Raw genomic sequence first — 15059 nt, forward strand, 5'->3', positions numbered from 1 at the left:
AAGAGAGAGGAAGACAACAGGTCTGTGGTGTTTTAAACCTATTTTCTCTCTGCTGCACATACCTCCTCTCCCTTTCTAGCCTTGCTAGGTTTAGTTTCCACTGTGTTCTGGAGGACTTAGATCAGAATACTATAGTTAGATCTCTGTTATTTTTCCTGTATCCTTTTCTGCATGCAACATATACATTTGAGTGCTCAGTATGTTTCTATCAGAGTTCTAAAACTAGAAAACGGCATTAAATACTTCATAGTAGACTCTCAATTTAACGAAAATGACAGAAAGACCAAAATGGTGAGGAGAAAATAAGTGTGCTCAGTAGCATTGTCCTGGGCTTCTGTGTTTAAAAGATTCCTCTGGCCTAGATCATTCAGGAAATTTATCTACTTATGAAATACTAGAACAAATATAAAAATAATGATAAATAACACCTCAGGTGGGTAGAAAGTGCTAGTCTTTCTTTTGTTCTCTAATAACCTTCTGAAGTTGTTATTATTGACTTTGTTGAGCAGAGGAGAGAATTTAGGATCATTTTGGTTAAATTGTTACTTCAACTATTTAGCATTAGCTTCTGAGAAAACCTTGTGTCACAGTCTTTTCAGCGCATTCTTGACTTCTTTGCTCAGCAACATAGATCAGGGAATTTAATATGGGGGTAAAAATGGTGTAAAATACAGCCACCATCTTATCCTCTGAAAAAGTAATATTAACGCATATACAGGATAACACCGTGGCCAAGAAAGATGATGACCATAGCAATGTGGGAGTCACAAGTGGAGACTGCTTTGTGCCTGCCTTCTGCTGAATGTTTTCTCAGGGACACCAGGAGGATGGTATAGGAAATTATCAAGATTACAAAGCTCCCTAGTGCAATGATACCACTATTGGCTGTCACCACAACACTGACAACATATCTGTCTGTGCAGGCAAGTTTCAGCACAGGGTGGACATCACAAAAATAGTGATTGATCTCATTGGGTCCACAAAAGGGTTACTGCACTACCAGAGCCACCTGAATAATGGAGTGTAAGAACTCACCTATCCAGGTCCCCAACAATGTTTTATTGCATTTTCCCAGTCTATGATGATCGTATACATATTTGGGGTTTACATATAGCCACATAACAATCTTTACAGTAAGGATGAAGATCTCCATGCAACCAAAGAAATGAACTGCAAAGAGTTTCAGCACGCACCCCACATAGGAGATAGTTTTACTCTTGGCCAATAGGTCAATAAAATTATTGGGAGCTGTAACTGAAGAGTGTCAAATATACCCAAAAGACAAGAGTTTGAGGAAGAAATGCATGAAAACCTTGAAAAGGTTTCTCATGTAAACATTCATCATGATGAGGTTCCCTAGAGAATGACCTTGTAAAAGAAAGAAGCCACCAAGAAACAAACTTCTTACACCTAGGTAATGAGAAAGACCCCAGAATATTTTTTCTATTTTTTCCATGCAATAATTCTAGCACACCTAGTTTTGAAGAGACAATGAAATTATCTGAAAGACAAACATATCAAGGAACAACATTTATTTATGATTCAAAATAAAGGAAGAATCCCAGTAGTTGGAAAATAAAAATGGGTACTTACAAATGTTTGGCATAAATGTTTAGAGAAATTGAGATATGGGGACGCCTGGGTGGCTCCATGGGTTAAAGCCTCTGCCTTCGGCTCAGGTCATGATCCCAGGGGTCTCGGGTTCGAGCCCCACATCTGGCTCTCTGCTCAGCAGGGAGCCTGATTCCCTTCTTCTCTCTGCCTGTTTCTCTGCCTACTTATGATCTCTGTCAAATAAATAAAAAAATCTTAAAAAAAAAAGAAATTGAGGTATACATATTTTGATCATGTTACCTCCATTTTTAGTCAATTCATTCACATTAAATGAGGAAACAAAGTCCAGAGATATAAAACAAATTCTCTACATCATACATCTAATCAAGGAACTGCTTTCCTTTTTTAATTGATTCTTTGCTGATTTCTGGGGAAATTGAGGGGAAATTGATTACTAGTTTATACCTGGGAGCAACTGTAATGCAGGACTACCATACTTCCACTTTTTGAGTATAAGCCATTAACTTGACTCTTAACCTCTAATATCCTTTCTCATTCCTCTCCTATTTTTACTCATTTCATTCTCCCCTTTCTTTCTTTTCTTTCTATTCCCTTTGTATTCTCATCAAAACTATTTCTTCCCTTTTCATACAATGACAGAAATGCCAGACTCTGACCTGCTTGTATTCCTGGAAGGAGCCTATAAACTTCCTATGCCTGGACTAGTTTCACCACTTACACAGCTGACTTCTTGATATCACCAAACCTTTTATGAGAGACAATACCTTCCATTTCCAATCTGTAAAAAGCCACAAAGGGGGAAAATTAGTCATTGAGTTTCCTTCCCACTGGCCAAAGTTCAGTCCCAGAGTGGGCCATTTGCACTGTCATCTGGCCATGTCACTGGACTCTTTCTAGAGCTGTAGAAAAATATAGAGTCCAAATTAGCAGCAGGGGCATTCCAAGCAGGAAGCAAACTTGATGGGAAAGCCTCTGTGCATATTAGGTCCCAGTCATGTCACACAGCTTCTACTACTTCAGCAGCGATAGGGAATATCTCTTGGTAGGATTTCAGAGGTGCCCCCATGAATATGAGCCAAAGTCTTGTCAAGTCAGGCCCACGAGTGACCAAAGATGGAGAAGAGTATCATGATGAAATGCAGGACATTGCTAAGGCATCTCTGGCTATAAGCAAGAGAAGTGGAGGAACATGGGTGACATTAAAAAAGAAAAATCTGAGTGTCATGCATGATCTGTCTCACACTAAGATGTTAGCTCTCATTTGCTTGATTGGTCAGGTGATGTTCGCCTTCACTGCAAAGGGATTTGACTCTTTCCTTCTTTGCCTTTGTCAAACCTGAAAACTAGTCATCTTTACAGTTAACATAAAAAAAAAAAAGATTTTGAACAGTGCTCTCAGATATAGTATATGTTACTTCCCAAATTTAGAGGCTCATGAAATTCTGTGTTTCTTTCCTACTGGTAGGAGATATGAATAGAAAACACTACTTTTTTTGATTGAGCGAATCTCTACATCTCCAGGCCACATCATTCTCTGCCCATGTGACTCTTCTCTGAAACTTCACAATGTTTATCTTCTATTTTCTTCTTTGTGTGAACATAGTACGTGTGTTAATTTCCTACAATTATATACCAGGAAATAACACTAAGCAAAAAATAAGTGGCTTAGAACCACAAAATTGGATTTCCAAATTAACAGTTTTGTTTTATTTTTCTTTTTATAAGAATGTTATTTATTTATTTGACAGAGAGAGTGTGTGCATGTGTGTGTGCAGAGTGAGTATGAGAGGGAGAAGCAGACTCCCTGCAAAGTGGAGAGCCCTAGAGGGAGCTTGATTCTGGGACCCCGAGATCATGACCTGAGCCGAAGGCAGATGCTTATCTGACTGAGCTACCCAATCGCCACCCCAATCTGACCCCTAATTACTAATTTTATAATTTTTTATTTTTTATAAACATATATTTTTATCCCCAGGGGTACAGGTCTGTATTACTAATTTTAAATTGCAAACCAAAACCTGAAAGCTTAAAATAAAAGCAATTTATTTGATTATGCTTCTGCAATGTAGGTTGGATTCAGCTGGGTGTTCCTTCTGCTTTCACCTGGGAACATTCTCAGTGTTATGAATGGAGTCTGAATGAAGTGCATGGTTCGAGATGGCCTTATATATACATCTGGTAATTGGCTCAGGCATGTCAGTTCTCACAGTTTCCTCGGGAGTGTAGATTGGGCACTACCTCACCACTGTTGTTTCAGGGCAGTGGTTGTTTCACAAAACAAAATTTCAAGACCTCTCAAGCCAGCCTTTAGGGATTATACAACATCACCTTTACCATCTTCTGTTCATGTGGCTAAAGGTTACATGTGAGTTGCGTCACAAGTTTAACCCAGATAAAAGCATAAAGAGATAGAATCCACATTTTTTTGGTAACATATAATTATCATATAACAGTATTGGTGGATTTAGGTGTACAACCTAATGATTGATAAGGAATATATTTCAAAATTATCACCACAATAAATCTAGTTAGCACCTATCACAACACATAGTTACATGTTTTTCTTATCATGAAAATTTTCAAGAGCTACTCTGTAGTTTTGAGATAAAGAATATAGTATTATTAACTACAGTCTCTAGTACATTATTACATTCCCATCAGGTAATATTTGTTTACTTTATAACTGGAAATTTCTTCCCTTGATCACCTTCACCTATTTCACCCACCCTTCCTATCCCCACTGTGGCAACCACCAATATGGTCTCTCTATTTATAAATTCATTTAAAAAAAAATTATTATTTAAGATTCCCCATGCTAATCAGATCATATAGTGTCTGTCTTCCTGTTTGGCTTACTTAGCATAATTCCCATAATGATATATCCATGTGGTAATAAATGGCAATACCGAAAAGGTGATCAATACGTAATTTTTATGAAGGCAGACCTTGGGGACTGTTTAGTTGGAGCTGGACCAGTCAGGCTCTCCTGACTCAAAAATTTGTTCCTCACCTACAACCCTCAGCTCCTCCTACAGTAATACAGACCTGTACCCCTGGGGATATGCTTCTCAAGTACCTGGAACATGAACTACTCTAGCAACACATAGAAATGTTGCATTTAGTGGACAGCACTGTGCTCTGCACTTGGATGCTAAATCAGATGTCACTGGATATAGTTCCTATGGCACCATTTTGCAGATTAGAAAGAGATGGCCATTTCTTATGTCACATGATATTTATTTCCCAATAATAAAATTTCTATGAGCCATTCTGTATGAATGATACAAACTAAATTTTCAAATATGATCTTGATCATTTAAAATTTTAATCAGAATAGAGATCCAAGTCACTGTGACACAGTAATTTTAATAGAATATTTATATGTTTTCTGTTCCTTGGAAATATATATATATATATTTAAATATTTTATTTATTTATTTGACAGAGAGAGATCACAAGTAGGCAATGAGGCAGGCAGAGAGAGAGAGAGAAGGAAGCAGGCTCCCTGCTGAGCAGGAAGCCCAATGCATGACCATGAGATCATGAACTGAGCAGATGGCAGAGGCTTAATCCACTGAGCAACACAGGTGCCCCAAAATAGATTTTTAATAATGGTTGCTGCATGGACTTTTATTCTGTACAAATGATTGCTAGATGATGTACTATATGGTGACTAACATAATAAAAATTTATAAACAATAAAATAAATAAAATAAAATAAAAAAAGAAACTTCATACCAATTTAGTAGTTTTTCATTCCTCTCCATCATCATCACCAGCAGTCCCAGGAAAATATGACCTACTTTCTGTTTTTCCTTTTTCTTTTCTTTTTCTTTTTCTTTCTTTCACTCTCTCTCTGTTTTTTTTTTTGTTGTTGTTTGTTTGTTTGTTTTTTGTTGTTGTTGTTTGTTTGTTTTTAAGATAATTAGAGATCGAATACCAGAGCATTGGCATCAGGGAGCAGAAAAATGTGAGTGTCTTAAGCAGAGTCCATGCTGAATGCAGAGCCCAATGTAAGGCTCAATCCAGGACACAGATCATGATCTGAGATGAAATCAGGAGTCCAAGACTGAATAGTCTGAGCCACCAAGGGGCCACCAAATCTACTTACTTTCACTTTAGATTAGCTTTTATAATATTTTATAAAAAAATTATACAATATGTTTTATCTTTTAACACTTTGAGGAGCTGTCACATTGTTTTCCAAAGTGGTTGCACCATTTAACATTATCACCAGCAACTTATGAGAACCCCAATTTCTCTAATACCTCACTAAACCTAGATACTGTCTACTATGTTTCTATGCATTTGTTTTTGTTCTGGTAGTATATAAGTCTTACACTTGGGGTTCATTTTGAGTGGGTTTTATTTATTTATTTATCTTATCTCTTGTCATCTACTTTTGTCGGTCTTTTTGTTTGTCTTTCTTTGTTTATTTACTTTATAAATCTTACCTTTGGGGCCCATTCGGGCTGGGCCTTCTCTTTTCTTTTTTCTTTTTCTTTCTTTTTTTTTTTTTTCCTCTCTCTCTCTCTTTTTCTTTTGGTGGGGACTCTCGATTGCTCAGAAGCATTCCAGATCGCACCTTGCCTGCACCGCAATTCATACATTCAGCTACATATTCATTAAGCCATATCTCACCAAAATGAGTAGAAGGAGGAATGCCCAGCAGAGGAAAAATTCAGAGACTGGGTGCTCTCCATCAGAGCTTTTGGAATTGGACATAAACAGGATGTCACAAAGAGAATTCAGGCTAACAATTATCTAAACAATAGTTAGGTTGGTGAAAGCCTTTGATGACAAAATGGAATTGATTAAGGTAGAAGTGAAAGCCACCAGGGATGATGTTAGCAATGCTCTAAATGAGTTCCAATCTAATCTAAATTCTCTAAAAACTAGGGTAACTGAAGCAGAAGATAGAATTAGTGATCTGGAGGACAAACTGATAGAGAAAAAGGATCAGGAGGAAGCCTGGAACAAACACCTTAGAAACCACAAAAAACAGAATTAGGGAAATAAATGACACCATGAAAGGTTCCAATGTCAAAATTATTGGAATCCCTGAGGGGGAGGAGAAAGAAAGAAGACTAGAAGATACAGTTGAAGAAATTCTTCTTGAAAATTTTCCCAGTCTGGTGAATGGAACCAGTGTTCATGCCCTATAGGTTGAAAGATCTTCTTACAAGATTATAGATTCTAGAAAGAACTTGAGACACCTGGCTGTGAAAATGATGAATCAAAATTTTAGACAGGAGCTCCTCAAATCAGGTAGGGTAAAGATATTCCTTACATACAGAGGAAGGTCCATCAGAATAATGTCAGACATGTCCACAGAAACATGGCAAGCCAAAAAGGGCTGGCAAGATCTATTCAGGGCACTAAATGAGAAGAACATGAAGCCAAGAATACATTATTCAGAAAGACTGACATTCAAAATGGTTGGAGAGATAAAGAGCATCCAAAACTGTCAAGGTTTAAAAGAGTATGTGACCACCAAGCTGGCACTGCAAGAAATATTAAGAGGGATTTTATAAAAGAAGAAAAATAAAACAAGAATATCAGCGAATAGGAATATATTAAGACAATCTACAGAAACAAAGACTTCACAGGTAACATGATGATAATAAAAACGTATCTCTCAATAATTACTCTCAATGTGAATGGCCTAAATGTGCCCAAAAAATGACACAGGGTTGCAGATTGGATAAAACGACAGGACCCATCCATATGTTGTCTACAAGAGACCCACTTTGAACCCAAGGATACATCCAGACTGAAAGTGAAGGGCTAGAGAAGCATCTTTCATGCCACTCGGCCTCAAAAGAAGCCTGGGGTAATGATTCTCATATCAGATAAATTGGATTTTAAACTAAAGACTGTAGTCAGAGATACAGAAGGACACTACATAATTCTTAAAGGGACTATGCACCAAGAAGATCTAACAATTGTAAATATTTATTCCCAAAATTTGAGAGCCAATTACATAAGAAAACTGATAATCAAGATAAAAATTCATATTGATATGAATGCATTAATAGTAGGAGATCTTATGATGCCACTCTCAATAATAGACAGATATCCAAGCAGAAAATCAATAAAGAAACAAGACCATTGAATGACACATTGGATCAAAAGGAATATATATATATATATATATATATATATATATATATATATATATAACATTCCACCCTAAAACAACAGAATACTCAATCTTCTCAAGTGTACATGGAACCTTCTCCAGAATAGACCACATACTGGGTCACAAATCAGGGCTCTACCAACACCAAAAGATTGAGATTATTTCCTGCATATTTTCAGATCACAATGCTTTTAAACTGGAGCTCAACCACAAGCAAAATTTGTAAGGAACTCAAGCACCTAGAAACTAAAGACCACCTTGCTTAAGAATGCTTGGATCAACCAGGAAATCAAAGAAGAACTTAAACAATTCATAGCAACCAATGAGAATAAAGACACTTCAGTCCAAAACCTATGGGATACAGCAAAGGTGGTATTAAGGGGGAAATACATAGCCATCCAAACCTCCCTCCCAAAAATTGAAAAATCCAGAATATACCAGCTGTCTCTACTCCTTAAAGAACTGGAGAATCAACAACAAATTAAGCCAATTCCTCACACAAGAAGGTTAATAATCAAGATTAGAGCAGAGATTAATGAGATAGAAACTAGAGATACAGTAGAATGCATCAATTAAATTAGAAGCTTTTTTTTTTTAAAGAATCAATAAGATCGACAAACCATTGGCCAAACTAATCCAAAAGAAAAGGCCCAAATTAATAAAACTATGAATGAAAAGGGAAAATTTCCTAACACCAAAGATATAGAAACAATCATCAGAAATTATTATTAACAGTTACATGCCAATAAGCTAAGCAACCTAGATGAAATGGATGCATTCCTGGAAAACTATAAATTCCCAAAATTGAACCAGGAAGAAACTGACAACCTGATATCTCTTAACTGTTAATAGATATCAAGACTGATATCTATTAACAAGATTGAAGCAGTGATCAAAAACCTGCCAAAAAACAAGAGCCCAGGACCTGACAGATACCCTGGGGTATTCTACCAAATTTTCAAAGAAGAAATAATACCTATTCTCTTGAAGCTGTTTCAAAAAATTGAAGCAGAAGGAAAACTTCCAGACACTTTTTATGAAGCCAGCATTACCCTGATTCCCAAACCAGGCAAAGACCCTACCAAAAAGGAGAATTTCAGACCAATATCACTGATGAATATGGATGCCAAGAGTCTCAACAAGATCCTAGCTAATAGGATTCAACAGCACATTAAAAAGATTATACACCATGACCAGGTAGGATTCATCCTTGGGTTACAAGGATGGTTCTCCATTCGCGAATCAATCAGTGTGATAGAACAAATAAATAAGAGAAGAGAGAAGAACTACCTGGTCCTCTCAATTGAGGGAGAAAAATCATTTGACAATATCCAACATCCCTTCCTGATTAAAACGCTTCAAAGTATAGGGTTAGAGGGAACATTCCTCAACTTTATCAAATCTATCTATGAAAAACCCACAGCAAATATCCTCAATGGAAAAAAGTTGAAGTCTTCCCTTTGAGATCAGGAACACGACAAGGATGCCCACTCTCACCACTCTTGTTCTACATAGTATTAGAAGTCCTAGCAACAGCAATCAGATAACAAAGAGAAATAAAATGTATTCAAATTTGTAATGAAGAAGTAAGACTCTCTCTTCACTGATAACATGATACTTTATATGGAAAACTCAAAAGATTCCACCCCCAAACTACTAGAACTCTTACAGAAATTCAGCAACGTGGCAGGATACAAAGTCAATGTACAGAAATCAGTGGCTTTCTTATACACTAACAATGAAAATACAGAAAGGGAGATTAGAGAATTGATTCCATTTACTATAGCACCAAGAACCATAAGATACCTGTGAATAAACCTAACCAAAGAGGTAAAGGATCTGTACTTGAGGAACTACAGAACACTCATGAAAGAAATTGAAGAAGACACAAAAAGATGGAACACCATTCCATGCTCATGGATTGGAAAAATAAACATTGTTAAAATGTCTATATGCCTAGAGAAATCTATACTTTCAATGCCATTCCAATCAAAATTCCACTGATATTTTTTAAAGAGCTGGAGCAAACAATCTGAAAATGTATATAGAATCAGAAGAGACCTTGAATTGCTAAGGAAAAGTTGAAAAAAAAAAACAAACCTGGGGCATCATGTTGCCTGATTTCAAGCTTTACTACAAAGCTGTGTTCACCAATGCAGCACTGTACCAGCATAAAAACAGATACATAGACTAGTGGAACAGAGTAGAGAGCCCAGATATGGACCCTTAACTCTATGGTCAAATAATCTTCAACAAAACAGGAAAAAATATACAGTGAAAAAAAGACAGTCTCTTCAATAAATGGTGCTGGGAAATTTGGACAGCTATGTGTAGAAGAATGAAACTCGACCATTCTCTTCCAACATACACAAAGATAAACCCAAAATGGATACGAGACTTCAACATGAGGCAGGAATCCTTCAGAATCCTAGAGGAGAACATAGGCAGTAACATTTTCAATATCAGCCACAGCAACTTCTTTCAAGATATGTCTCCAAAGGCAAAGGAAACAAAAGCGAAAATGAATTTTTGCGACTTCATCAAGATCAAAAGCTTTTGCACAGCAAAGGGATCAGTCAACAAAACAATAGGGCAACCCACAGAATGGGAGAAGATATCCACACATGACAGTACAGGCAAAAGGCTGATATCCAGGATCTATAAAGAACTCCTCAAACTCAACACACACAAAACAGATAATTATGTCAAAAATGGGCAGAAGACATGAGCAGACACTTCTCCAATAAGACATACAAATGGCTAACAGACACATGAAAAAATGTTCATCATCAATAGCCATCAGGGAAATTCAAATAAAAATCCCATTAAGATACCACCTTACACCAGTTAGAATGGCCAAAATTAACAAGACAGTAAATAATGTGTGTTGGAGAGGTGTGGAGAAAGGGGAACTCTTACACTGTGGTGGGAATGCAACTTGGTGCAGCCACTTTGGAAAACAGTGTGGGGGATTGCTTAAGAAATTAAAAATAGAGCTTGCCAAATGACCCTACAATTGCACTACTAGGTATTTACTCCAAAGATACAGATGTAATGAACAGAGGGGCCATCTGCACCCCAATGTTCATGGGAGCAATGGCCACAGTCACCAAACTGTGGAAGGAACCAAGATGTCCTTCAGCAGATGTATGGATAAGGAAGATGTGGTCCATATACACTATGGAGTATTATGCCTCCATCAGAAAGGATGAATACCCAACTTTTGTATCAACATGGATAGGACTGGAAGAGATTATGCTGAGTGAAATAAGTCAAGCAGAGAGAGTAAATTATCATATGGTTTTGCTTATTTGTAGAGCATAAGAAATAAGAGGGAGGACATTGGGGAGATGGAGAGGAGAAGGGAGTTGAGAGAAATTGGAGGGGGAAATGAACCACGAGAGACTATGGACCCTGAAAAACAACCTGAGGGTTTTAAAGCGTCGGGACATGGGAAGTTGAGTGAGCCTGGTGGTTGATATTATGGAGGGCACATATTGAATGGAGTACTGGGTGTGGTGCATAAACAATGAATTCTAGTACACTGGAAAAAAACAAACAAACTAGATACTGTCTTATTTTTGTTTTGATTCTTATTTATTTATTTATTTTTAAATTCTAGACATCCTAGTGGATGGAACGTTTATCTCATTATAGCTGAGGTTTGTGTTTCGTGTTATCTAAAGGTGTTAAACCTTTCTCACGCTCTTTGGCCATTTGTATATTTTTGTGGAGATACAGTTTTTGGTATATATTGCCAGTTTACAAGTTGTTTTTTTAAATGATTAATAGGTATTGTTAAGTTTTTTATACAACTAATATATCTGAAAACAAGTTCTTTTTCAGATTCATGATTTGCAAGTATTTTCTCCCAATATGTGGGTTGGCTTAAGACTTATTTGATGACATAATTTTCTGTATAAATATTTTTCATTTTGGTGAAATCTCAGGCACTGTTCTGCTTTTTCACTGTATTTGATAGGAAGTTTTTTTAACATATATTTGTAAGGTTTTGTTTGTTTATGTTTTTTAGTAATAAATTCTTTCTCTGAGACAAATATTATATATAATGAATAGCAGACCTTTAAAGTATATGGTTTGATGCATTTTAATAAATATATATACACACAAAGCCATTAACAAATTCAAAATTTAGAATACTTTCATTAACTCTGATTATGCTGTTATGCTCCTTTCCAGTTAATTCACTCAGATGCAGCTATTGTCCTCATTCCTGTCACTCTTAGTGTTGTCTATTCTATAGCTTCATGCAAATTGAACCACACATTTCCTCATACTGCATGGTCTCTTTATTCCAGGATTTATCATACTGACAAGTTTATCATCAGTCCATTACTTTTCTTAGTTAAAGATTGTTCTGTCTATTGTGTCAACTTCTTTCTTTCAAGTGCAGTGTATTTGCCTTTAATGTGGTTATTCAATTTGGGGGAATAAGTTCATCTTATTCTAGTTGACTTTTCTTTCCCCTTTTTAACTTGTTTTATTTCTTTTCTATATTTTTCTGAGCTAATAGAATAGATGGAGTTTGCCTAATACTAAATTTTGTGTTCTTCTTAACATCTTTTTAATAGGTGACTGTTTTTAGAGCAGTTTCAGGTTCAGAGGAAAACTGAGCAGAAGCAATGGAGATCTCCTTCATCTCTTCTGATTACAAAGTAAGCAGAGGACTGAATAGACCTTTTCCCAAAGATACACAGATGGCTAACAAGTACAAAAAATGGTGCTCAACAACACTCATTTTCAGGGAAATGCATATCAAAATCATAATGACATATCACTTCACATCTGTTAGACTGACAATTATTGAGAACACAAGAGATATGAAATGTTAATGAGGATGTAGAGTAAAGGGATCCTTGTATATTAGTGAATGGTATATAAATTTATACAGTCATTATGGAAAAGAATATAAAGGTTCCTTCAAGAAGTAAAAGGAGAACGAAGATCCTTCAATCTCTCCTTTGGGTAGATATCCAAAGAATCAGAAATCATGATTGTGAAGGGTGATCTGTGTTCCCAGGTTCATTGCATCATTATTCACAGTAGCCAAGATGTGGGTACAACCTCATCCCTGACTGATGAATCAATATAGGAAATGTGAGACTTATACTATTCAGACTTTAAATAGAGGAAAATTCTGCCATTTGCCATAACATAGATGGAGCTGAAGGACTTTATCTTAACTGAAACATTGGGACACAGAAAGAGAAATACTGCATGAACTCACTTACATGTGGAAATGATATCGTTCAATTCACAGAGGCAGAGTATAATGGTGTTTATCAGGGGCCAGAGATTGGGGGAAATGGAGAGATGTTGGCCCAAGGGTGCAAGGACTCAACTGAATAGAAAGAATAAGTTCCAGAGATCAAATATATAGCATGGTCACTATTGCTAACAACATCATAACGCATACTTGAAATTGCAGAAACAATTGATGTTAAATGAAATCTTCTTACACACACACACACACACACACACACACACACTGGTAACTATATAGATAAGTCTGTTGTGCTAATTAGATTGTGGTGATCTTTAAACATTGTATGTATATGAAAAACCAAGTTGTACAACTGAAATATGTATATAATTTTATATGTTAACATGTCAACTTTAGGACACTAGTGCAGTCACTAAGCTTTGTAATATTCCCAAAAGCAACAAGTAATGAGAACACGGAAAACATGATATTTTAATGTATTTATTTTAAAACAATCTTTGACAGGAGGAAACTATGGGTATTAAAAATGTTTTCCAGGTAAATAACAGGGTCAAAACTGAAATGGAATCGTAAAGCAGTTACTAAAGATCTGGTATGCTTGAATACACTGATATAAATGAATTTTATTTATTTATTATGTATGTATGTATGTATGTATGATGCATGTATTTAAGTTTTTGTTTCAATGCCAGTTTGGTAATATACAGTGTAATAGTTGTTACAAGTGTAAAATTTAGTGAGTGTACTACTATATGCCCATCACATATCTCACCTGTCCTCCTACCCATCTACCCTTGTAACCATCAGTTTGTTCTCTATATTTAAGAATCTGTTTGTTGATTTGACACCCTTGCTCTATTTTTTCCTATACTCATTTGTTTTGTTTCCTAATTTTCACATGAGTGAAATCATATGGTGTTTATCTTTCTCTCACTGACTGCTTTTGCCTCGCATACTACTTTCTAGCTCCACCCTTTTCATGGGAAATGGCAAGACCTCACTTCCCATTCTTGTTGATATTTGAATCATATGCCATTATATCTACCTATCTATCTATTATCTATAATGTATTTATCTATCTAAACATACCATATACCTAAATATACCATATATTTTTCAATTAATCATTTGATGGACACTACAGCTATCTCCACAATTTGTTCATTACCGATAAATGATGCTATAACCTTGGCATGCATGTATCCCTTTGAGTTAGTTTTTTGTATTCTCTGAAATGAATGAATTTTAGAAGTTCATGATACAACCCCTGGTATGCCTTTATTCAAGGCATGGCTGTGAATCTGCTCTGCTCACTATGAACCTCAAATTCTATTGGCTATTCTAATTTGATAATGCACACTACCCCTTTAGTAATGTGGCACCAACAGAAAAAGAAAATGGCTTCTTGCTGCAAAAGTAAATTTTTTCACACTCCATTAACTATATACAAGGATACTGAGTATTTCTGAATGCCTCTCAAACTTTTCTTTTATTCCATTGATACAACCCAATTTTAGATAGAATTATATACATTTTTTTTTTCCTTTAAGGTTGTTCTTACCTTTCTGTACTTCATTCTTAGATAGTATGTTGTATCTATGGTGTATTGTAAATTCTTATTTACTCTTGACAGCATAAATTGTTTTACTTATTTCCCTCTTAGAGTTGTAGAAGTCTCTTGCTGTAGCCCCATTTAAAAATCATAGAAATTATCTGAATATCATAATGCCTTTGTAATACTACATTTAGAAAATCCTATACATAATGCCTATGTTATCCTAATAGTCAAAGGAAACATTAAAGCAATTGTATAAGAAAAAAATTACATATATTCATTTATATATATAGAGAGAGAGAGAGAAAGAGAGACAGAGAGCACCTTTTTTCAATAGGATGAAACTTTTTTCAAGATAATCTATTGATATAATGAAAAGAACTTCTTGACTCACAGTTAGCTCCTTTGCCCTGAATGTGCTCAAGGGAAAGTTGGATACCTTAAATGAAATGTGCTTTAGAGAAAAATGCAAGTCATAGAGAACAAGACTGACTGACCTACCTTCCTTCCTTCCTTCCTTCCTTCCTTCCTTCCTTCCTTCC

The 15059-nt window shown here is 35.8% G+C and overlaps 1 long non-coding RNA gene across 1 annotated transcript in view; it reads left to right on the forward strand.

The window, feature by feature from the left end:
* The window catches only part of LOC309873033, a 697683-nt gene that overhangs the window by 34863 nt on the left and 647761 nt on the right, over window positions 1-15059 (forward strand). The gene's annotated exons all lie outside the window — the stretch shown is intronic.

This window comes from Mustela nivalis (assembly GCF_964662115.1).
Source record: "Mustela nivalis genome assembly, chromosome: 9".
NCBI lineage: Eukaryota > Metazoa > Chordata > Mammalia > Carnivora > Mustelidae > Mustela > Mustela nivalis.